Consider the following 25,793-nt stretch of genomic DNA (forward strand, 5'->3'; position numbering starts at 1 on the left):
TGAACAAAGAAGCTTTGGTTTGGAGGTAATATCTGTCATCTTTTGGCGTCAAAGTATTGAATAAAATCAGCCAACACGTTAGTTGCCGAAGTTATGAATCCGTGCCTTTTCAAAGACCTAGTGCTCCAATAAGTAGAATTTCTTCAACTCAAGATATACGAGAGAGAAACCAAGCACAGGTGGTTAGGCATTTAAAAATAAAACAGAAGATTGAAAACAGGTTTATTAGTAAGGGTTCTATTATGGTTAAGAGAAAAACATGTCAGCTTCCTTGAAGGAGAGTGTTACTCAGACACTGGACAGATACTTAAACCGAAGCAGGGGTCATTCATTCATTGCTTCATTCAAGAAATATGGTTAAGCAGGTAATGTGTGCTCAGCATTATTCCAAGCAATAAAGAAGTGAATGAGACTGGCTGTCTTCAAGGAATTTATGCTCTACTGGGGGCAAACAAGACAGAGCATTAGATACCGCGATGTGTGGGAAGGAAATGGACGGGGCCGTGTGCTACAGTGACTGAACTGGGGTGGCCTGCCATAGGTGGGGTGACAGGCAAGGCCTCTCTGAGGAGCTGAACTTGAAGGGTGAGAAAGAGTCAGCTATGCCAAGTGCTGGGTGGAGAGCATCCCAACCCCTGTGGTGGCCGGCAAACACACAAGCCCTGAAATGGCAACAAGTTTGCGGTGCAGGACGAGGTCATGCGGCTGATTCATTGGGAATCCTAATTCTAATCCTAAAGCCACGATTGGCTTTACTGCTGTGTTTAAACAGCGAGTTTTTTTTTGCGGAGCACGAAAGTTTGACTAGTCACTAGGTGGGGATTTAAAAAAATGACCTAAAAATTATTACATCTGTTTTCCGTGCACATCGTAGAATCTTTGGTGTATGGAATGAAGGAGGAAATGAAACAGCCAGCTAGTTTTCTCAATGCCGTTCACTGGGTAAAATGTCTTTTCCCCATTAAGTTGATAAAACACAGTCTCTGTCGCGTACTGAAATCCCACACGAATCTGTGGCTCCTTGGGGCCCTGTCTTCAGTTTCATCCATCTGCCTGTCTGGCCCTGATCCCAGGACCATCCTGATGGAATCGCCGTGCTCCTCGGTCTCAGCGGCACCTTCTTGAAAACTAGTATAGACTACCATATAGCAGTGCTTAGCGTTTGGGGTTTTTGATAGGTTGTCATAGAACACTATTAGCATCCCACGGAATGCGTGTGTTCCCTGGATCTCAGTTTGAGAAATACTAACCTTGTACTGTCTTGCTTCGGAAAGGACTGGCAGGCCTGGAGTTGGCTCTGGAAGAAGCCACATTTGCACAACATTTACACGTGTCAGACATTGTACAGCATGCTTTTGGGTGTATCATCTCCTTTAATCCTTACCTCTACCCTTTGGAGTAGCTATTACGGCTTCTGTTTTACCAGGAAGGGTCTACGAGGTTAAGGGGCTGTGTTCTAAAGGATGTCTAATAGATACCAAGCAGTGGGCCAAGTGCTCTGGATGGAAAGACACTTCTGCCCATATCCTACTGCAGTCAAATCGGACTCCTTGATGGACCCCCAAACACTAAAAATAATAGCTGATGTTTGTGGAGCACTTCTATGTGCGAGAATCGGGCCTCGCCCTCCACATGCATTATCTCATCCTACCCTCCCACCGCGGGATGGTTTTCTTCTGTGGGAACTCCAGCTTGTCCATAAGTGGCGTGGAAGATAGTGTAGCCAGCTTGAAGGGAGGCAGATTACTTCTCATTTTGCAGGTGAGGAAATGAGGATGGGGATGGTTAATGCACTCACTGGCAGAGTCACAGTGCTCACGAAGTGGCGAGGCTGAGATTTGGACCCAGGAGAAGCAGGTTTGGAGTCCATCCATGGTACAGTGGGCCATCCCCTGAGTCCTGAGCTTTTCCGCTTTGGGGCCTCCGTTTCTCTTTCGAGGCCTATCTGGAACCCCAGCCGCTTCATGAGACCTCACTGATGGCTCAGCTGGACGAAATTGCTTTCTTTCATCTCCCCTGACCTGCTGTACTTGGTAATTGGGCTAGCCTGGCTACTGGATTTCAGCCTCCCCAAGGGCTGGGGCCACATCTGGCTCATCCCTGGCCACACGTGGCACAATGCCCCGCAGACAGACGGATATGTATTGAATGTTTTGAGCTGATGCTCTCAAGGGGCCAAACCCAAGACCTTGTATAGGGAGGATAGCTGGGCAAAAGTCGGAGCCCATCATCCCCGACAGACGACAAGTCCTCTCCTGCGATACTCCTAGTAAGTGGTGCAGAAAAGAGTATGAGGCCCAAAGGCAAACAGAACCGATTTGAAAATTGCTTCCACCACGTAGAAACTATGTGCTCCCTGAAGCTCGGTTTCCTCACTTGGGAATTGTTGTGAGATTTATACAATGCAATAAATACAAAAAGTCCCAGGGAATGCCATCTCCGTCTCCAACTCCCTCATTTACTCAACAAATATTTATGGACCTCCCATGAAGCTCGAGGCACTGTGCTAACCATTATATTTATCAGTTGTTTCTATGGAATAGTATTTCAGGGTTCAGGCTGGGAGTACCCCAAGAGTGGATCATATCCCCAACACTCTGCTCCTCGTTGACCCTGACTGTGGAAGCCTCATTGTCCAGTTTACAAGGTGATGTTACCTTCATAAGCAATGTGTGATTTTATCAAAGTTCTACATGAGCTGGTGTTCGGGTAACTCAGCTCAGCTCTTTGGTTTCCTCACAATTGTTATGGAACCCAGAGCTGGTGCAGCCAACCCTGAGATGAATCCAAACAGGGCTGTCAATCTGGGGGTGTGGAGAGTGAAGGGAGGCCTCTCCCCACAAGCTCTTCTAGGGTAATGCTATGGATTCTTTATCCCTCAGGAGTTACTTCTGCAATTAGAAGGGCTCTCCGTTTCGATATTTTATGCACCTAATTCCACGCATGAGGTGGTCAGACCCAGGCCTTGCAATAAGTCTCCAAAATCAGGGCCTGAGTGAGTTTAATGGGGAAGGTTACTGTTTTCTCAAGGATTAAAAGAAGCAAAGAGGATGGGTTATTACATAATCAATAACATTGGCCCCTTGATTAAAAACAAATGTGATTTATCTCCAAATTATCCTCTAGTTTGTTGTTCTCCAAAATTAGATTACAATAACAAATGTGTTGAGCTTCTTGAACAGAAAGTTATTCTCATGTCAACAGCCTCCGGGGGAACAGTCTTCCCAGCCCAGATTTTCTATGGATGGAATTTTGGGGAAAAAAAGCCCTTCGAATCCGAACATTTGAACCACAGTTCTTGACAGCATGGCCTAATGGGGAAAGCCTGGACTTCGGAATCAGATAAACCTGGATGGAAGTTCTGGCTTCCTTACTGACCCAGCTGTGTGAGTTTTGTTCGACTTCACCTTTCGGAGTCTGTCTTCTTGGCTAAAAAATAAAATAAAACACTTAAAAAGGGGAATAACAATATCTACCTTACAGGATTGTTTTTAGGTTTCAGATACTGTATATGAATGTACATGACATAGTATCTGGCACGTACCAGGCCCGCGGTCTAGGGTGAGACTACAAGTGCTTAGTAGAATACAGATTAAAAGACTAAATTGGTTCCAGGATCCGAGGGCTCTGTCTCCATCTTAGAAAGAGAGAAACACTTAGCCAGTGGTTCTCAACTCCGGCAGCTCAGAATCTCCTGGGGAGCTTCTAAGAAAGGCCACTGCCCTGGTCTTGCCCCCAAAGATTTTGCTTCTAATTGATTTGAGCTGAGGCGGGGTGTCAGGATGCCCTGCAGTGCCACGGCTGAGAACCCTGCCTGCGTCCTCACCAGCTAGGGCTGGCAGACCACACGCCGGGAAGCCTCGCAGAGATGTCTATCAGGGAGCTGGCCTTTGGCCTCCCAAGTTCAGAAACCCTCTTGCTAGACCTTCAAGGTGAACGGACTCAGACACATGCTGAAAAGGAAATGGAGAGGCTTTTAATTTATAATTAAAAATATACCTGCCAAACAGACCAAGTACGTGCATTGGCCTGAACAGCGTATTCTCCCTGTAAGCAGACTCCAAAGGAAGCCAAATGATGGAGAAATGACTCAGAGCAGAGGAAGTGGTTACACAGTTTAAATGGTGCCTGGCATCTGGCCTGATGGCCCAGCAAGGGCATGTGCCCTTCAGGCAGGCTGGTGGCGCTATCTTCCCACGTGGCCCCTTCTCACCCGTGAATGGGGTTTATGGGCACGTCCAGGGTTTGCTGCTGGAACAACCCTTTCTGTGGGCTTCAGGGTCTCCCCTGCATGCCACCATCCTCAGGTCATTGCGAAGTGGGCCCCGTAATGTGAGAGCAGTAGAACTAGTTCACATCTACATCTAACAAACTGACTTGCCAATGCACCAGAGAGCAGGGTGTGAACCTCAGCTACGGTCTGATGAAAGCGAGGGTCATAAACATGCGTGGGAATGCCCCAGAGGAAAGGATTTTGGCTTTGACCTTCATCCTTCTCATTCCACAGGAGGATTTGAAAGCTGTAGCTAAAACGCCTGCAGGATCATAAACATCTGACGTTGCTTTTAGAGCCCATTACGGATCCCACAGTTGCTCGCCAGTAGGGAGAGGGTCTCAGTGAACGATGGGATGGGGAGTGTGGTTGGGTCCATAGCCAAGGCCAACACCCCCATTAGCATGGGGGTGACAAATGGGAAGAACAACAGGGCGGTTGAGACGTCTGGGTTTGGTATAAAATGTTACCGGGTGAAGAAAGCAAGAGTCAAAAGTTAGGGTCACTCTGGACTCAGAAGTCAAAATACCTGTAGGGAATAATTTATTCAGAATTGAAAATCACTGTTCAGTCATTCTTACCAGAGAGTGAGAACTATGTTCAGTTTATTAACTGATGGTACGGGATAATTACATTTATCAAAACCCAACTTTCATCACGGCTGTAAACTTAATTCCTGTTCCTTCACATGTTATTTCTTTGGCCAGGAGAGGCAGAAGGAAATTTCTTGCCTGGGTTCTGTTTGGATCCTTGTTTCACTGAGCTGACCTAATTTTGCTTTGCCCATTCTCTTGGGTGGGGTCCACACTGGTTTCCATCAGAGTGGCCATGTGCTGGCGCCAGGACTTTTACACTGCAGAACAGGTTTTATTTTCCTCCCTCCTCTAAGTCGACTCACCAGGCCCGATGAACATGGCGGCCCTCCAGCTCACCCGCATCCCTTTGAGTTGAGTGGTGTCTGTTCCTAAACCAGTTTATGTCCACAGTACATGTTATAGTAATTAAGTGACTTACTTACCTACTATGTCAATCAACTTAATATTATGTAAACCAATACGATGAGTGTGAAAAGAAAAGGTTATTTCTTTGAGAACTAAGTGAAATTATTTGGAAAGACTCAATAAAGGCAAATTGACTTAAAGATTTGCTTTAAGTGTGGGGAGATTAGGGGAAAATGAGAAGAATATGGAAGAATTCTGTACTGGAAGTCCATTTAAGACTCTAAGATTTCATGCCACTCTAAAGAAGTTGAAATTTAAAATTGTGGATAACACATTATAGGTGTGATTTATGCAAAAAAGAGACAGCAAGGATCCCCAGTGAGGGCACCAGGCTCAAAGAAAAGACTTTGGCCCTATGTCAAAATATTGGCAAACTGGGGTGCCTGGCTGGCTCAGTTGATAGAACACGTGACTCTTGATCTTGGGGTTCAGTTCGAGCCCCATGTGAGCATAGAGCTTACTTTAAAGAAATAAATATGATATATGTGTTTTAAGCTAAAATGCTTTAAGTATATAATATATATTTTTATCCTTGATTCATCATTTAACATATATTATTGAGTGCCTACTGTGTGTCAGAATTCTAGGTTCTGGGAATGCAGAAATGAATAAGGCCGACAAAGTCCCTGCCGTCAGATGGACATTCTGGTGAAGGAGACAGTGGAGGATGGCATCTAGTACGCTGTATATAATGTAAACCACCATGCACATGTGTGAACTCAGGGTAAGCAGACTCATGATGGGGTGGACAGGCAGTCACAGGACAAGCCTTGCCAGTGAGGAAACAGAGTGGAGATGCAGCTCTGTGGGCAGAGGGGAGCCATGTGGAGATCTAGGGGAGACTCTCTGGGGTGGAGGGGCCAATGAGGCTGAGACCCCAAGCCAGGACTGAGCTGGTATTTAAGGAACACAAGAAGGAGCAGGTTGGAAGGCAAGAGCCAAAGGGTAAAGTGAGCCCTAGGGTCATCCAGGGCATGGGGAGCCTGGGAAAGACTTTGGATCGGCCCTGAAAATGAGAAGAAGCCAATGGGGGCTTCTGAGAAGGGAACTGGCCAGGTCTGATTGCTATGTTTAAAAGGTCACCCTGCTGCTGTCTGAAGAGAATTGACGATGAGAGGCAAGAGTGGAAGCGAAAAGCCGCAAACGGGACAGACAAGGAAGAGTCAGCGATGTGGGAGGGGACCAGTGGAGAGGCGCTCCCAGAAAGCAAAGCTGCGGTAGCATCCCAGGCTCGCAGGGACTGAAAGTCGCTCTGGAGGCCTAGCGAGGCCCGTGGGGAGAAGCCTCGGAGGAACCAGGGGCCAGAAGCCACTGCCCAGGAGCACAGGAAGTAGCTGCTGGGGAGTCTGAGCCCTTTCGAGGGACTTTAAGGGAAAGGGCAGGAGAGACAAGGGCTGGAGAGAGAAGGACCAGGGTCTGGGAGAGGTGCAGAGAAGAGGCTGGCAGCAAGGAACGCGCAGGTGGCCCCTCAGGCCTCCCAGAGTCCTCCGCGCCGGATGTGGAGCTTCCTGTGAATAAGCAGAGAGATGGCCTTGTTTATGGCTAGGAGATAACCGGGCAGAACTTGACTTACTTCACCATTAGAAGCAGTTTGCCTGACTTAGGAGCTATTTCCTTATTGTCTTCTGCTCTTCCGGTTTTCTTCTCCCTCCAGTGGGGAGGGCCGAGGCAGGAAGCCCACAGAAGCCTGCTTTTTGTTTGTCTTTGCAGCAGACTTGACTGGAGAGGGGGGGCTCTGGGGCCTGTGGTGGGGCCTGCAGAGTATCAGGAAGATGGCCTGGTGCCCGAGGGGGCTGATCTTGCCCATTTTTGGCCGTCACTGTTGGGGAATGCTACTGGGCAGAGTTCCCATGTCAGAAGGAAAATAAGCTCAAGGCTTACATTTCTCAGGCTTTAGGTGGACTCTCTGTGGTTTTCAAGCTTTTGAAAAATGTCTGTTTATGGGAATCTATTTTATATATAGGTGTCAGCAATCTGACTGGAGAGAAAGAGGTTCCTGGCAGCCTTAGGACCTGGCTGGGACCCCAGTGTGGACTGGAAATGTCCAGGCATCACATCACTTTTGAGGATTGGATCTTTCTGGCGGGGGAATGGAAAGAGCCTGGTTCAGAAATTTTTACCCTAAAGGCCTGGCCTTAATTTTTCACCCTCTTTGCCTCCACCCCTAGGTACTGACTGGCCTTTGGGAACAGTTGAGGCAAGGGGTTGAAGATCTTCAGGCTTGGAATTCTGCCCCAACACAGCCCTTCCTCCTTTTGATGTGCCCAACACAGGGCGGTGAAGGCAAACATGTGCTTTTGAAGACAACAAAGCCTAATGCGGACCCTCATAAGCTAGTGTTGGCCCCGGGGAGTATGCCTCTTTCCTGGGCTGGATGCAGGCCTAGGGCCCAGAATCAAAACAGGTGGAGTGGACATTCCCTCCAAGCCCACACCTGAATCTTTCCAGTAGGCATCCCAGGAAAGGCCTGCACAGTGGGGAGAAGCCAGAGCCAGAAACCTTCCCAGCCAGACCTATAGCCTGCTACCGTGCCCTAGGCCACCTGGGGGTAGGGGGAGGACTCATGTGGGAGGAGGCTGAAGGTGGGAGGAAGAGCAGGCGAGTGAAGGGAGCAGAGAAAGAGAAGGGCAGAGCTTCTCTGGTGGGGACAGCTCCCAGGGGGCGTCTTTCTTAAGTTTTTGAACCATTGCTTTTATTGGTGAACACAACCAACATACATATACGCGCATAAAAGTATCTGTATGGTTTAACAAAGAATTCTAGAGGGAACACCTGGGTAATCATTGCTTAGTCAAGAAGCAGAACAGGGCCTGCACCCCAGACGCCCCTGGGCAACCCCTACCACCCCACCCAGAGTGACGATTGTCCTAACTCGTGGTAACATCTCTTTACTTTCCTTTATAGTGTGATCACTTACATATGTATCTTTTTTTCTAATTTTTTAAAGATTTTATTTGTTTATTTTTGTGAAAGAGAGAGAGAGCATGAGTTGGAGGAATGGCAGAGGGAGTAGCAGACTCTCCACCGAGCTGGGAGCCTCATACAAGACTCAGTCCCAGGACCCTTGGATCATGACCTGAGCTGAAGGCAGACACTTAACTGACTGAGCCACCCAGGCGCCCTTATGTATGTATCTTAAACAATGAACTCTAGCTTTGATTGTTTTTAAACGGTATGGGAATAGAATCATACTTTATATGCCCTTTTATCTTGCCTCTTTCCCTCAACATTGTTCCTTGAGACTCATCCGTACTGTTATGTTAGTTCCCTGATTTTCACTAAGGTATATGATTCTCTCGTATGAATATGCCATGATCACTTATGATTTGACTGTAGTTGGGAAATTGGCTGTTGTGCAGGGCTGTTGGCAATGCACAAGGCTGCGATGAGTATCTTTGACTGTGAGTCACAGTGCACATGTGGCCAGCTTTCTCTGCAGTGCATATGTAGAATTGGAAGTTCTGGGTTCGCTGATCCATAATCTTAAAGAAGTGCCGAACTGTTTTCCAGAAAGATGAATTGGGTTGTCCAAGTTTATATCCTTGCTGGTTCTTCTCTGTTTGTTAATTCCTGAAAGAAGTGTGTCAAAATCTCCCACTATGTTTGTGGATTTGTCTGTTTATCGTGTGAGTTTTGTTGGGGTTTTTCTGCTTTTATATTTGAAGCTAGGTTATCAGATACGGAAAAATTGTTATATCTTCTTGGTGAATTGATCGTATGCAAAACAGTTTGGAGGTTCAAGAACATTTATAAGGGCATTATGCATTGCCAAGGACACTGAACCACAGCCCCAGATGAGAAATTGTCCAAATGTTACTTTAGCATTAGGAAATGACCCTAATTACCTCTGCTAATGCTTTTTGCATTAAAGTCTATTTTGTGCTTCTAACCTTGTTGCCTCCAGGATCTTGGGAGGAAGAGAGCCCAAGACAAAGTGAAGTTGCTACGAGTAAATCAAAGAGAGAGAAAAATAAGGCTTGCTCCCCAGTGAACCACCCAGCCCCTCTGGGCTCAGGGAAGTTGAGGGATCCTCAGTTCACCGCCTTGGGGGGACTGGAATGAGGCGAAGGAGGAGGAGCAGAGCCTTAAGGAAGGCCACTTCCCATCAGAACACCTGCTAGACTGGGGATCAGAGCATGGGAAACTCAGCTGTGTGCATACATGGTCTCTCCATGTGCTCACCCCACAGCTCCGGGGGGTTTGTGGCCAGTGGGAGAGATGATGCTCTCACGTGTGTGCGAGGATGTACTTCCTGTCAGCTCACGCTAGAACTCCAGGTATTTGGGAATTTGTCATTCTCTTCTTCGTGTATGTACTTACCCAGTCAACAATACTTTTTTTTAAGGATAAAATGCATTTTTATTTATAGTCTTATGGTAAAGGGGAAAGCCTTAACTTGTAAGACAATTCTTGGGCAGTACGTACAACATGCTTTTTACTTCCACGGAAGGGACTCAAACACGGACTGAGACTACAGAGTACACACTGGAAATCAGCAAATGCCAGGAACGGAGTAGGAAGAAGACAAAGAAATGAGACCTAAACATGCAGACCCCTTCACGGGGATCCGCTGACTGCAGCCAGGACCAGGGCTGGATCCCACAACAGGAACGGGTTCCAGGACACGTGGAACGGGAGTGGGGTGAGGGCGGGGAAGGGTCCGCACTGGGCAGTGGGTTTAGCACCAGGTCAGTTGCTCTTGGTATTTACACACAAAATCGGTTGGCTCTATTCCTTAGAAATGCACACGGAAAGAAAGGAAGATCTGATCACTGCTTCATGGGTCTCCCGCTTGGCAATACCGACATCATCAGAAATAGGGACAATTCACTCAGATTCAAATTTCAGTAGCAGGAAAGAGTATCAAAACATCATCGCTGGCCCCCAGTACAAAACCTCTCCCCGACGCGATCCTCCCTCCTTGTCCCACCCCCTACCGCCCCTGGGCGGCTACCACTTCACCGCTGCCCCCCACACGTCCCCCACGAGTGTCACGCACCCCCCAAGGTGGGAGAGAAGCAGGAGTGAAACAGGCCAAAGACCGTGCTGCAACTCTCTCCCCACTTGTTTTTATACCACAGACTTCTTCAAGGATCTGGTCATTCAATAGGAACGGTAAATCGCTTTTTAGGAAAAAAAAAATCCTCAAAAAGAAGGGGGATTAATTCTGATGACTCCAAACCGGTCACCTTCTTGAAGTAGAGCAGTCCACAGATTCACCAAGTCTATGAAACGGAGGGGAGGGGGGCCCGGGAGGAAGGGCTTGGAAGGGGCTGGAGCCCTCGGGGCCTGTGCCCGCCAGGGCTGGAGGATCTGGTGGCCGGTTAGGACACCATGTGCTCGGAGGGCCAGCCGTCTGTCCTCCACAGAAAAGGCTGCCAAGCTGGGGTGTCTTGGTTTAAAAATACCTGGTGGGGACAGGGAATCCCTGCAGGAAACGTCAAAAAAAAATTGTGGAAATGGGGAGGGAGAATGAGAGCTGTTGGCCAAGAGCTTCTACATAAAGATGAAATTTGAGAAAAAGAGGAAACCAAGTCTCTTAAATGATGTGAGGGTTCTAGGGAGGAACTGAAAGGCGGCTGGGACGATGGGGGAGACGGTCAGTTGGTGCTGCTGGCCTGCCTCGCGAAGCTTAGCTGGCCTCCATCCGGAGCTCCTCCCTGCTCTGGGGCTCCTGGGGCTCCCCCTCGAGCCGGAGAGATGGTGCTGCCCTTGGCACTGGGGTAGAGGCTGTTGTCGGAGGAGGGACAGTTGGTCGAGTTGGGCACCGGGCCTCTCCTTCTCCACTGCACAGACTCGCTGCTCCCAAGGAGCATCCCGCCGCTTGAGGTCGTCGATGTCTTGCTGGTGTGTGTGGTTTTTCCTTCGCGTACCCTGGAGGTACCCTGTGGCTCTGTCTAGGACTTGGGCCCGGGATGCCTTCTGTCCTTGGAGTGACGGGACCGAGTCCCGCAAACTGTGAAAGCTGTCTCGATGTGCTCCCTGTCTTTTCGTTCCGGTGCATTATGATGAGCCCGTTTGTCAGCCTCGGATTGAAACCTTGGTTGCTCTTTGTCGCTCTCCACCTCCCTGTCGTGTCATCCTTATTCCTCATTTCCTGGGGCTCAGACAGCCTGAGGAGGCAGGGGGAAGTCACCTCACTGACAACAAGAAGCCCGGTCCCCCCACACACTCACTTGCTCACGCACACACACACAACATGGGCAAGAACCACTTCCTCACTCCAGTCAACAAACACTTATGAAGTGCCTACTGTGTGCAGACACTGGGCCCATTCAGGGTCTTCTCTTTGAGTTTCCTGGTCCCTGCTCAAGGGACGCTGGACAAAATCTCCCATCCCTGAAAGGCCCGAGTCGTTCTCTGCGGTCCTGGGGTGACCGGGAAGGCTTTGGCCGGTTAGCAGGGGAGAGCAAGAGACTAAGGCTTCCCATTCCCTCGGACCCCTCTCTCCCTCAAAAGCTGGAAACCTCTGATACGGACATTTCTTGCTCTGGAGCGGTTCTCTGCTCCTAAGAACTGAGAAGGCTGGTGACCGGGAGTTGCCATCTGAAACCGGCTGGGGATCTCCACTTTGAGGGTGACATGAGGTGAGGCATGTGCTGCAAAATGTCCCTTATTCTTTCTCCTCAAAATGACAAGATCTTCATTAGGCTTCAGCCCAGGGGAAAACTCAAGAATAAACCAACCACTGATGCCACGGGAGTTCTAGAAGCCCAGAGGTGTCACAGCCATCACCTAGGCCGAGGATAACTATATAAAGTTGTTGCCAGAGTGGGACACTTTTTTTTTTTTTAAAGATTTTATTTATTTATTTGAGAGAGAGAATGAGATAGAGAGAGCATGAGATGGGGGAGGGTCAGAGGGAGAAGCAGACTCCCTGCCGAGCAGGGAGCCCGATGTGGGACTCAATCCCGGGACTCCAGGATCATGACCTGAGCTGAAGGCAGTCGCTTAACCAACTGAGCCACCCAGGCTCCCCTGAGTGGGACACTTTTGAGAACGACAAGGAGTGCTGTTAATGTGCACACCGGAACAACAACTGTAACCCCAGACCATCTTAGGCAAACGGAGAGGCATGGTCACTCTCTCTAGAATGGAGTTCCTCAGAAACGATCTGCAATGGAGAAATTTAGCTCCCCTTCGGCCTTCTCAGAATGTGACTCAGAACTCATGCTAACCAAGAGGAATCTTTCCTAGACAGGCCTGCTCCCTTTTTCCAGAACACACGGCAGGAGAGCATCCCCAAATGCTGCTGGGTTGGGCCACTTTAGAAAGCCACCCTGAGGGACCTCAAAGGCAGAGGAGGACACGGAAAAGATGCATGCAGGGTTCCTGTGAGGAAAGTGCATCAACACTGGAATCTTAGGGAATCTTTGACAATATGCTGGCCGGAGGGGGGAGGTTCTTGTTAGTCAGTGGGGTCAGAACACAGGCCTCCGCTCCACACTGACACTTTGCTAGAAGGTCAAAAATGTGTTTGGGCTTTGTAGATGGTTGGCTGAGATATGATTTAGGGGAAGTTCCAGGCTCTGAGATTCAACTTCCTAGGCTCCCGGCTCTTGTTTCCATGCGGTGATGTGCTTATTGACCATATTTTTAGAAGAGGCAATTTGAAAATGAGAAGACATTTATGACAGTGAAGTGACTCAGCCTTCATCGGCTGTGTCTCTGTTCTGGATGACTCAGGATGGGACGGCATTCAGGATGTGAGTGGGACTCGGAGAGGCCCAGCTCGTTACTGTGAAGTGGGCTGAAACCTAAACCTTTCACCTGAGGGGCAGGCTTCCAGGTAGACCAGAGGCGGGGAAGGACTCTAGAATCTGGACTTACCCACAGGGCTGGAATGGAGCTGACCTGGCGTGTCTCAGCTCCCATCTGTGCGCGAGTGTCAGGCAGTCCACATGGGTATGTGCCCTTCATAAGTGAAAACCTTCCAGATCTGCTCAGCTGTCCCCCTAACCAATAAGTGTCCTCTCTTCTTTAAGTACTGCAGACGTGAGATGCAGCACGCTACCCTTAGCAGAAGAGGGTAGCCCCACAGTAGAACTGGTGGCTCTGGACAAGGGTGCCCGATCCTCTAGGCTGAGGGAATGGCACCAGGGAAAGATCTGACCTGCCTTTTTGGTCTCTAAAAACGAAAAAGGAAAACCCGGGGAGACCAAGAGAATAGACTTGATAATTGATTCTTACAACTAAAGATAGCCATGCTAATAATAGTGTTCATGGTAATAATTACTAGGCACGGTAGCACACATTTACTGAACATGCTTTAATGCGGGGTTTTAATGAATCCTCAGGGTAACCCTCTGAGGTTGGTATCATTATCCCATATTTCAGATGGGGAAACAGGCAGAGAGAGGCTACGTCGCTTGCCTGATATCCCACTGCTGGAGGTGGTACCGGGTAGACCACAGCCTCCATGGCACACAGGACATGATGGCCGTGGGTCAGATGGGAGTGTCCTTGGGCTCCCACCACCACACCTCATGACTGCCCCTCTGCTTCTCCCCATTCCTTCCCCCTTTCTGACTAGTGAGGAAGGAAGAAGCAGATCTGCCTGGGTATGGCTTACCTGTCTGAGGGACTATCCTCCCGGCCTAGCCCTGTCTTCAGCCTTTCCCTCCCTTACGGGTCCTTCCCATCACAAAGTCTCTCAGGAAAAAGAACCAGAAACTAAACCCTCTTCCTGAAGCCCATTCCCCTCTACCTACTCTTCTTTCTCCCCCAACCACTGAACTTCTAGGAGAATTTGTCTGGGTTCTCTGTGCCCACTTCATTTCCTTTTAGTCCATAACCTGCTATAACCTGCATTTTGCCGCATCCCCATCCCCTCTCCACCAATAACCTTACACCCAACCCAGTGTCCATCTCTGCCCCTATTGTACTTGCCTTCTGGAAGATTCCATCCCTGTTGATCACTCCTTGCTTATTGAAGGGCCTCCTCTCTGTGATGTCCCTCCTACCACCTTCTCTTAATTTCCTCCTGTTCCTCTAACTTCCCCTTTGTTGGCTTTACAGGCTCTACCCTTTCTGCCCATCTGTGATGGTTAATTTTATTTGTCAACTTGACTGGGCCATGGGATGCCCAGACATTAGGTTAAGCATCATTCTGGGCATAACTGTGAGGGAGTTTCAGGATGAGATTAACATGTGAATAAGTGGATTGAATAAAGCAGCTTGCCCTTCCCAATGTGGTGGTCCTCATCCAATCCATCGAAGGCCTAAATACACAAAAAGGCCGAAAAAGGGAGAATTTGGTTGCTCTGCCTGTCTTTGAGCTGGGTCATTGGTATTCCTCTGCCTTTGGGCTCAGACTCGGACTGGAATTTACACTGTCAGCTCTCCTGGGTCTCCAGCTTGCCCACTGTAGACTTCTGTAGACTTGGTACTTCTCAGCCTCCATAATCACGTAAGCCGATTTATAACCAACCTATCTCTATCTCTATCTACATCTCTATCTACCCATTGCTCCTATAATATATATATATAATCTCCTATCGGTTCTGTCTCTCCAGAGCACTCTGACCAAAGGGCTGGAGACCCTGAGCACTCTTCACTCCTTGTCCACATAACGTTATGTCTGTAATAATAGAAATTTTTTCACATTATCGTAGTCTAATGAGCTCCTTAAGGACACTGATTGTGTCTCATTCATCTACCCAATCGGAAATGTTTGTTTAATGAATGAACAAACTATAAACTTGGATGCACATAGAACTAAGTACGATGTGTATAATCACAGGTGAGGCTCATTTAATGTCCACGTGACCCTCATGTTGGCAGTGCAGACTACCATTGAGGGTAAGTAAACTTCATGCATCTTAAATCTAATCTAGAGCCAAAAATCCCCCAAATGCATTACTTCAGTCAGGCGTTCTGTGCTTTGGTCTCCATGGCCAGGCATTCTTGTTGGTTCAGTAAACAATCTTTGGGAAGGAAAAGAGTAAACATACATTATCTTTCTGACCCTACAGACATGATTTCAAAATCTCACCTCCACCGAAGGCCCTAGATTCCCTCTCACTGTGCACTCTGTCACTTTCTCTGTCCACCTGTCCCCTTGCTGTCACTCCATCATATTTGCAGGGCAGAGTTCTTGGAGAAGAGAATAAGCCTGCATGCCTCTTGTCTATAGTTAGAAATTATTTGGCAGGTTAGCAGTCAGCCCTAGGCCTTATTCTCTGTCTTGAATTTATAGACAGGCTGACATAAAACCACAAGAACTTGTTTTGGCTTTTGTTTGGGATGAGCTGGGACCAGTGTGCCGGGACCTGTACAAACAGGGCGGTGGACATATTAGAAGGCATGTCCAGGCCTGAGGGCTGCGGGTGGTGACAGCAGGAGAGAGTTCTGACAGAAGTCTATAAAACAGAAAAGGGCAGAAAAACAGGTTGTGAGGGTTCATAGGCCAATTAAGTAGAACATTCCGTCACGTTCCTTCTGTGTCTTTCCCAGCGACACAGAACTAGTTTCTCCCCCGTAGGTCATGTGCCTCACCTGGGACCCAAGGTAGGGTGTGAAGTGACAGAGAGGCAGGACCAACAGTTGCTTCCAGGATGGGCAGCCTGTGGTATCATCGGGGACGGGGCTGCAGCAACTCCTTCCTTGAAGAGAGGAAGGAGCAACTGCCTCCAACATCCATTGGTTTCCTACATATAGTGTGTGAAGATCTGCTCCTTTCCCCCAACACGTTTTTTACACATCTTTAAGGGCAGTGCCTCCCCCTAAATGTTCATGTTGAAAGTGGCTGGGGAATATTGGTGGTAATCAGACTGCCATAACTCCCTGGAGCTTATATAAAGCTGAAATCCTTCCTTAATTTTGAAAGGAACCCTAGCGATAAAAGCAAAAATGCCCACAGTCCAGTGGTACCAAGGACTCCACCTTTGTTGGGTGGGGCTTCTCCTGAGCTGTTACCTGTGTGGCTGAGCATGTCCTGCACATCTTTGTTGGGGATAACTCCAAGGCAGCGTTGAAATCAGTTACTTGTAAGTTTGAAGTTGATGAATTCCTGGAGCGTCCACCACCCATACCCAACAGTACAGAAGCAGAGCCCGAGGACCTTCATGACTCTCGGTGATGCTAAAGCTACCTCTTAATGACTGTCTCTTCAGGATCAGGCCCCTAGCACATTAGGCTTATTCCTAATCAAGCCAGATCTTCTCATGGCTAAGAAAATCTGAGCCTGGAAAATTCTACCTTTAGCTAGTGAGCAGCAGAACTGAGGGTTAGACCCTAGTGCTTCTCATCCATTGCAATCTCCCCATTATTTCCACTCAGCGTATTTTCTATGACTCCTTTGGTCTTTTTCATTCTGTTCTTCTTCCTGCTCTCGAGAGAAGCTATGGAGAAGAGCCCCTTGCTTGCCTAGAGGGACACTTTTCTGGCAGTCCTGGGAAGCCCTAACACCTGTCAAATGCCTTTGTACTTAGAGATCCCCATTGAGCACCTCTGATCCCTCCCCGTCTGCTTCCATGCACACGCATCGTGCCCCAGGCTGCAGGGTGCTGCTCAGCAGCGCCTGGGTCCTGTTCATCTTTGCATTCCAGGGCTGAGCCCCAACTGGAACACGGTACATGCTCGGTACGGACAGAACCTCCCTCCTTCCTCACGTCCCACATGTCCTGCCGGCCCCTCCGCCCATGTCCCAGTGTCCTGACTGCCCCCTCCAGCCACCTGCCTGGCCTTCTCCAGCACCCTGCACTGGGGGCTTTAAAACCACAAAAATGGATTCTCTCACAGTTTGGGAGGCTAAAAGTCTGAAATCAAGGTGTTGTTGGTGGGGCCCTGCTCCCTCTGAAGGTTCTAGAGGGGAATCTGGTTTTTGCCTTTTCCAGTTCCTGGAAACCCCAGGTGTTCCTCAGCTTGGGGCCACACATCTGCAAACTCTGCCACCCCGGTCACCTGGCCTCTTCTTCTTCTCTCTGTGAACTCTCCCCCGGCCTTTCTCTCATAAGGACACATGCTGACGTTTAGGGTCCACCTGGTGCTCCAGAGGAATCTCCTCACCTCAGAATCCTTAACGTAATCACTTCTGCAAAGACCTCCTTCCAGCTAGGTCATATCTACAATTTCCAGGGATCAGGACTTGCTGTCTTTGGGGGCCGTTACTCAGAGGATCACAGCCCTTCGAGAATGGGCAGGGAGGGATCCCAGGTGCAAGTGGGGGCTGGAGGTGAGCTGCAGCAGGGGGTCTACCACCGTCGGGGGAGGAAGCAGGTGGCGCTGGGATCCACGGAAGTTCGGGAAAGGAGTCAGGGGTGAGGGGTAGGGGGGGTAGTGGTAGGAGAGTGCCCACAGGGAGATTAAAGAGAGTGTGAAATAACTTCTGAGAGAATTGGAAAAGTGACTGGAGACCCAGAGAACTACTGGCAGCGCCGAGGTCGCTTGGGGCTATAGGCCATAGATGTGTAGTGGTACCCAACTCATGCCCGGGGAACATTCTCTGATAGTTTAAGCAGCCTGTGTGTGTGTGTGTGTGTGTGTGTGTGAGAGAGAGAGAGAGAGAGAGAGAGAGAAAACATGGCACAGACAGCCCACCATGTCTTTGGCCAGGTAGGTTTGCAAGGAGGACAGGGAGTCTGGCGGTTGGCGATACTGGTTCAAGTCTGGGCTGCCCAGGGAGGAAGGATCACTGGGAAGAGCACAGATGGACGGAAAGCCAGGCCACCTGGCTGCTGTCAAAGAGCAAGTGTGGTGCCTGTTGCTGGAATGAGTGTTTAAAGTTTCAGAAAATTGCCAACTAAGCAGAGTTCAAAGTACGGGATGATGCAGGTGCAGGCTCCTGGGTATGTTGAGAGGGGTTGAGATGTAGGAGAGCAGGGGAGGGCGGGAGCTCTGGGACCAGACTGCTGGATGTGCCAGGGGTGGATGTGACCTGCCAGGTCACAACGGGACTTACAAAGGAGGAAGAATAGGCTTAGGGGCCATGGCCTTCCATGAACACAGGAGGGGTAGACAGACTGCCACGGCACCCATGAGCCCTATGGTGGCAGGGTTTCATTTTTCTAAACAGGGGTAGAGGAAAGGAGTTTAGAAGTGTTTTTTAAAGCAAGAGCGGAGACAGGGACTGGAAGCTGGAAGAGCATAGATAAGCAAAGGCCAGGAAGTAAATGAAACTTCCCTTGATGAGATTGAGGATGTGGGGGACTTTGCCACGAAAAGAGAGTTCCAGAGGCACAGTATTTACTGTGCAGGCCCGAAAGGAGTAAGAACTGGGGGAGCTTGGGTCAGTGACCAGAAGCCCAGGCATGACGGGGAGCCTTGAGGGTGATGTAGGGGGCCTGGTGGGGCTGATCCGCCTCAAGGCTGCAAACAGAACTCCAGTCTCTTCAAGGCAGAGCTGTGCCGAGGCCCCAGGCAGTGTGGGGAGTTAGCACTGGTAGTTTCTGTTACACATTCGTTGACTGTGCTATGTTTGAGAGAGGTGGCTAAAGCTGGCATGAGCCGCTGAAAGGCAGGTTCAGAACAAAGGAAGAAGAAATGGTCTACTCATCAGTCCGGGCCCGACGTCTGGTTTGCTGCATAGGGTAGTCATTTATTTGTCAACGCTTAGGCCTCTGCTTGAGAACCCTGTCCAGTCCGGGGAGCTGATGCAAGCTCTCACAATCAAGGTGAGAAGAAATGCAAGCTAAAGCTAACTGCCCATGGCCCTTTGGGGTCTGCCCACAGGGGACCCGGCGGCCCGGCCGGAAAACCACCCTTGTGGCTGGACAGACCTGCTCTGCTCGCCTGCAGCAAACTCCCTCAGCAGAGAGGTGAGGCTCGGGGCACGGGAGCTGCGAACACACGGGAAGACTTTGTACTAAGACCTTGGAGGAAGGGGTGGCCTTGGGTTAGGCAGGAAGTGACTTTTGACTCGCATAATTTAAGATCTGTGTTGCCACAGAAATAAATACAAAGCAGGAAGACAGGGGCTTCTTAAAGCACATGTCTTTAACTATTATTGTTTATTTTTTTGGCCGAGAGTTGTTTTAAGTGTTCTCCATCACTGGCTTTTTACTATTTTGCAATGTTCTCTCTCCTCAGTTACCAGGGTGGGGGGATCGACGAGCTGGTGTGGGATTCTCCACTGCACGTTTTGTCACATTTAACTTCTGCTCTGAAGTTAATGGATTTCAGGCAAATTTTTCAGCACCTGCACATAGTGAATACTTGGATGACATTTTTATCAGCACCAAAAATACTTTCAATTATAACGTTAGCGCATGATAAAATAAGAGCATGCCAGTCATCAAAATCACTCACAGGGTTTGCAGGGCTCAGGAACAGCCTGGCCCAGGGGATACCAAACCCAAACCCAGTCTCCATCTAGAATGGTACCACTGTTGTGATATTGTATATCATAAAAAATATATATTTGATCCTTGTCCCTGTTCCTGGCACAGAGCTCCTAATATAATACAATAAATAAATATTTGGTTTTCCTCCCAGGTTCTTGGCACAGAGTTTCCAGGGCCCTTGGAATTTCCCAAATGATAGGAGTGAAAGGAGCTTCTTTTGTTATTCATAACCGAGCCCCTTTGCAACCCCACCTGAGCTTCTGTTACTGAGGTGACTCCAGGAGAGCGGGGGCTGGTTGCCAAATGAACCCACCCAACCGGGTGATTAAAGGGCTGGAACTTTCAGCCCCACCCTTCGACTTCTGGGGAGGGGAGAGGCTGGAGATTGAGTTCAATCACCAGTGGACAACAATGTGTTCTGTGTAAGGGAGACTTCACAAAGCCTAACTGAAGGGGTTGGAGAACGTCCAGGTAGGTGAACTCGGGGTGGTGCCAGGAGGGTGATGCATCTGGAGAGGGGTGGAAGCTTCGCGCCCCCTTCCACACGCCTTGCCCTATGCATCTCTTCCATCTGCCTGCTCCTGAGCTGAATCCCCCCTCTATAATAAATTAGTAATAGCAAGGGAACCGTTTACTTGGATTCTGTAAGATGTTCTAGCAAATTATTGAACCGGAGGGGCCCGGAGGGGGGAGTTGTGGGAACCTTTGATTTGTAGCCAAGTTGGACAGAAGTTGTGGAAATCTGGGGACCCCACTACTTGCGAATGGTGGCCGAGGCTGGGAGGCAGTCTTGTGGGACTGAGCCCTCAGCCTGTGGGGTCTGGGCTAACTGGGCAGTTTGTGCCAGAATTGAATTAGATATTGGGACACCCAGTCAATGTGCCCTAAGAATTGGAAAATTGCTTGGTGTAGAAAAACACATTTTCTCAGTGTCAGAGTGTTAGGAGTACAGAAACAGAGGTTTTTCTTTTAACCAAGGTTAACAGCAGAAACACGGCTTATCATTTCCCTGTTCTACCAGCTTTGAAATCCAGTGACTCTTGATGAATTCTTACAATTCGGAAACATTTCAAATTTTGCAAACAAAGTGAGTCTTTATTAATATTTTACATGGTACCATTTCAGCTTTGCATAATCTTTTTTTTTTTTAAGATTTTATTTATTTATTTGAGAGAAAGAGTGAGCACAAGCAGGGGGAGCTGCAGGGGGAGAGGGAGAAGCAGGCTTCTCACTGAGCAGGGAGCCGATGCAGGGCTTCATCCCAGGACCCTGAGATCATGACCTGAGCTGAAGGCAGGCGCTTAAACGACTGAGCCACTCAGGCGCTCCAACTTTGCATAATCTTAATTAGCGTGAAATCTATTCAGTCATTCAACAAATCTTTTTTGGAGTATCTTCTGTGGACCAGACTCTCTCCTAGGTGTTAGAGATTCAGCAGTAAGCAAAAGAAAGTCCCCACCCCCGAGGACTTCTTAGTCTAATGGGGAGATTGATAGATAATAAACAAATAATAGATACATGATACCATGTCAGGTAAGGGTAAGTTTATGAACAAAAATAAAGCAGAAATGTGTGAAGGTGGTCAAAAGGTATCAACTTTTAGTTACAAAATACGTAAGTCCTGGGGATGTAATGTTCAGCCTGGTGACTATAGTTAAATAAAACATTGTATATTTTGAAAGTTGCTAGGAGAGTAGATCTTAAAATTTCTCATCACAGGAAAAACAATTTGGATGTTAACTGGACTTATTGGGCTGATCATTTTGCAATATATCCAGGTATCAAATCACTGTGTGGTACACCTGAAACTAATAGAGTGTTATATGTCAGTTATATCTCAATAAAAGAAACCTCCTAAATAAATAAATAAATAAATAAATAAATAAATAAATAAATAAATAAATAAATAAATAAAGCAGAGGAAGGGATAAGGAAAGATGGAGGAGGAGGCGCCATTCCAGACAGGATGCTGGAAGGAGTTATGTGGGTACAGGGAGGCAAAGGGAACAGCCAGGAGCAGAAGGTCCTTGGTGACTATTCAGCGCAGAAGGACTTAGTCTGGCATAGACACAGAAGATGGGTTAAGCCCACTAGTTACGGAATCAGACTGAGTTCAAAACCCAGCTCCACCACCTATTAACTATGTGTCTTTGGGCAAGTGAATTCATCTTTCCATGTTTGCTCGTCTGTTGAATTGGGATAATAGTATACTTGGCTCATAGGGTTGTGGTAAGCATTAAATATGATAACGAATGTAAAACCTTTATCTCTGACCCGAATACATAGGATATGCTCCAAACACGATGGCTGTCACTATTATTATAGTTACCAGGACGAAAAAGCCCTTTGAAAGCAACCTTTGTGTGGTTACTACTGTCACCACATGGAACTTGGGCAGAGCACAGAGGCTGTCTCTGCGGGGAAGAGTAACACGTAAACACATCTGCAGATATTCAAGCCCATGAACTCTCCGGACAAGCGCTGGTGAGGACCGAGGGCAAGAGAGCTCCGTTCAGAGCAACGTAAGAGGGAGAATGAGCGTGCATAGGATCTGCTTTTAGAGCACCTGCTCATTGTTCTGCACCTGCAGGCACCTCGCCAGCAGGGTCTCTGGCTGCCGGACTAGATCCTGGGTGAGCGCTGCCACTTTGGGAAGGCAGGGCACACGGCTGACCACGCAGCAGCTCTGGGAAGAAGACTGTTGATTCCCCGCTGCACATGCTGTTCGCAGAGCCAACTCGGGCCTTCCTCTAAGCTTCTAGATGCCCAAACCTTTGGCCCACCCAGCCTGAGGTGACCACAGGCAGATGCCAGCACTGGGAGGAGCATCCTTGAGCGCGAGGTAGAGAATGGAGTTTGGCAAAAGGAAGCGCTTGTGTTTTTATAAATCTAAAATTGAAGAACACATCCTTCTCTTACACCTGTCAGCAGTGGGCCAGCTGCATTATAATCACCTGTTATCTTTCCTGGCTCTCCCAGAAGGATGGGAGTTCCTTGAGGGCCGAGGCGGTTTTCTCGTGTCCCCAGAACCTAGTACCTAATAGATACTCTATAGTGAATGAATGAATAAATGAATGACTCAAATGTCAAGGGAAGAAAATTATTCACAGTAATAAGTAGCTATAATATAACCATGTGTTTATATCTAAATGTGTGTGAATATAATACAATTTTATTTCTTGACCTAAGATTTAATATTATATCATAAAATTTTTCCTGCTATGGAAACTCTCAGAGTATCTTTTTTTAAACCACTGCACAATATTGAAACGTGTGGCTGGGCCACGTTGAACTGTTAGCCATCCTTCACTGGTGAGCGGCTCCCATCTGTCCCCACCCCGAGACTTTCCACCCGCCAGGCTCTCCCCGGTTCTTCCCAGCCCATCCTGGAGCTCTCGGCTTTCTCACCAACCAGAAGTTTTGTGGTGACCAACAAGATGCTCCCCTGTGACCTGGCAAGAGGCAGGCAATCTGTGAATTCTGGGACTCGAGGGGCGGAGTGGCACAGATGGTGAGGGAAGGCCCAGCCTCATTCCCCCCACGCAGGCGCTCTCGGGAAGTCTTGCTGTGCAGGTGGCCTAGGTTGGGTGGGATTCGCACTCGATTCTCACTTAGCCCCCTTTGACCTGAGGTACAGGAATCACCCCCACCCCACCCTCCTCACCTGCATTTTCCCAGGGCCTGGCTAGCCCAGCTGCTGGGTCTTGTGAGGGGGATTGGGTCTAGGGGGCTCCCCATTGGATTCCCAGGGCTTGACATTCTGCCTGGCCTGCAGGAGGCACTCAGTAGATTTCTGCTCTACCTCACACACTGTCTGTGATTCTCTCATTACACCAGGGCTACCCTTTCTCCTCCATGCCCTGCCCCTCTCTCTGTCCCTTGCTGTTGTGGCCACCATGGGGTTTCTGAAGACAAAGTCACCTGAGCTCCATTTTTTTTGAAGATTTTATTTTTAAGTAATCTCGACACCCAGTGCGGGGCCCGAACCCACAACCTCGAGATCAAGAGTCGCACGTTCCACAGACTGAGCCAGCCAGGCTCTCCTCTGAGCTGCATTTTCCCTCCCTCCATCTTCAGTGCGCAGAGTGTTGAACTGGTCAATTAGAATTACAACACGGAGGCAGTTTACAGAGGGGCTGGTTATGGAAACTGAGACAGCAGAGGGAAGCCATCTGATGGAAATGTGCATCCGGAGGTGCGCAGCCTGGCACCTTCCACACTGATGGCAGCTGGTGTTGTTCTCTGAGCTAGAAAGCGGCCCCAGCAGAGAGTCACTGAGCATGGTCACATCTGTGTGCCTGTCAGCCTGGAAGGCGGGTGTGTGGGTGGGTCACGTGGCTCTGGGCCACGAGTTCCTACGTGTGCACTCCACATGAAGGAGCCAGCGTTTCCTAAGGGCTGGATTCTGTCCTGAGTGGGTGGTTTTTATCTGGTGCCACTTAGATTCTGTCTCAACTCCCCACGTTATTGAGTTGGTAACTTGAGGGCTGAAATCAAAGATGACTTTAGAAGAATTCTTAGCCTGATATAAAAAATGTAATCCAGACACCACTAATGCAGTCTTTAATACCTTTTATGTGGGCCCTATTGATATGAAGAACATTTTTCAAGCTGCTATGGACTCTCTGGAATTATGTCTAGGTATGTTAAGAAAGGTATATAAGGACACACACACATATCCCTCAAACGTGTACCAGCTTCCAGAAGGAGATGCAGCCCCTCCTTTGGTGTTTCTCCTCCTTTTCCTCCTCCTCCTCTTCTTGTGCTCTTTTCTATTTTTTACAGTTGTGGGTTGTTTTTTTTTTTAAGATTTTATTTACTTATTCATGAGAGAGAGAGAGAGAGAGGCAGAGGGAGAAGCAGACTTCCCGCAGAGCGGGGAGCCCGATGCAGGACTCGATCCCAGGACTCCGGGATCATGACCTGAGCCGAAGGCAGACGCTTAACCATCTGAGCCACCCAGGTGCCCTGTGGGGGTTTTTTTAAGTAAGCTCTCTGCCTAACATGGGGCTTGAACTCATGACCCCGAGATCAAGAATGCTCTATAGGGGCACCTGGGTGGCTCAGTAGGCTAAGCATCCAACTCTTGATTTCAGCTCAGATCAGGATCTCAGCGTCGTGAGATGGAGCACCCTCCTTGCTGGGCTCCACACTGGGTGTGGAGCCTGCTTAAGAGTCTCCCTCTCCCTCTCTCTCTGCTCCTCCCCCTGCCCACTTGCACGCTCTCTCTCTCTCAGAACAAACAAACAAAACCACCCCGCCAAGCCCCCCAAAACAAAAAGAGAATCACATGCTCTACGAAGTGAGCCAGCCAGGTGCCCCTATTTTTTAAAAAGATTTTTAATGTCTATTTTTTTCTAGTTAATGAAACCCATATTCAGGAGTATTACAAGTGTTTACGAAATAAAGTAGATCAAAATCAATAAGTACTCTAGTGCAGAGACACACAAAGGGGTTCAGTAGAAAGGATAGCTCTGTGGAAACAGTCATTTTCACTTACAATCGGTTCTGCTATAGCACTTGTGAATTTGTTCCAAAGCAATTGATAGATTAGGGAACAATTGGAACATTACATGCATTCTACGTTTGCCAGTGAACACTGAACTGCACCCAACTGAACTGAGCTGGGTAGGAATACACAAAACGCACATGCACACACGCACACCTCAGCTTACCAGCTGCCTCGGTTCACCACGTGCGTTAATCTCAAAAGGTTGTGCTTTGCTATGTTTTTGCACATGTGACCTTTTCTATATTAAAACGAACAAATATTCGTCCAACATCCCAAACACGTCTAAGCCTGCTGGCTCCAAACCCCGAAGATGAGTCCGTGCGACGGAGAAAGCCTTACTTATATAGGAAGATCTTAACGGAAACTGCCGAGTCCTGCAGAAGTGACTCCATCTAGGGCTAGTTTCATGGTTTCAAGCATCGCTACAATTGCCAAAGCACTGACTGCAGGTGAGAAAAATTAGATATGGAATTGTAAAAGCAGTCTATAATGTTGGATTAGATTTTCAATTTTGATGAAACCGGTATTTATCAGAAACACATGCCACAAGGGACCTGTATCTCAAAGGCAGAAAAACGTGTCTCAGGATTTAAGGTTACAGAAGATTGCTTACCTTTGATATTTGGTGCCAAGGGAAACCAAGGACAATAAACCCCACGCATGAACATGGGTGCTCCCACTTTCTGTTCAATTTCAGATAACGCTCTTTCCGCCATTCAGGATCG

At 48.5% G+C, this 25,793-nt stretch overlaps 1 pseudogene; it reads right to left on the reverse strand.

Moving 5' to 3' along the window:
* Positions 1-10,356: 10,356 nt before the first annotated feature.
* The window catches only part of LOC123839185 (protein max-like), a 38,127-nt pseudogene continuing 22,690 nt past the window's right edge, over positions 10,357-25,793 (reverse strand).

The sequence above is a fragment of the Mirounga angustirostris genome, unplaced genomic scaffold, assembly GCF_029215605.1.
Source record: "Mirounga angustirostris isolate CCGP_5_RB_7025 unplaced genomic scaffold, mMirAng1.0.hap1 SCAF_3, whole genome shotgun sequence".
NCBI classification, from domain to species: Eukaryota; Metazoa; Chordata; class Mammalia; order Carnivora; family Phocidae; genus Mirounga; species Mirounga angustirostris.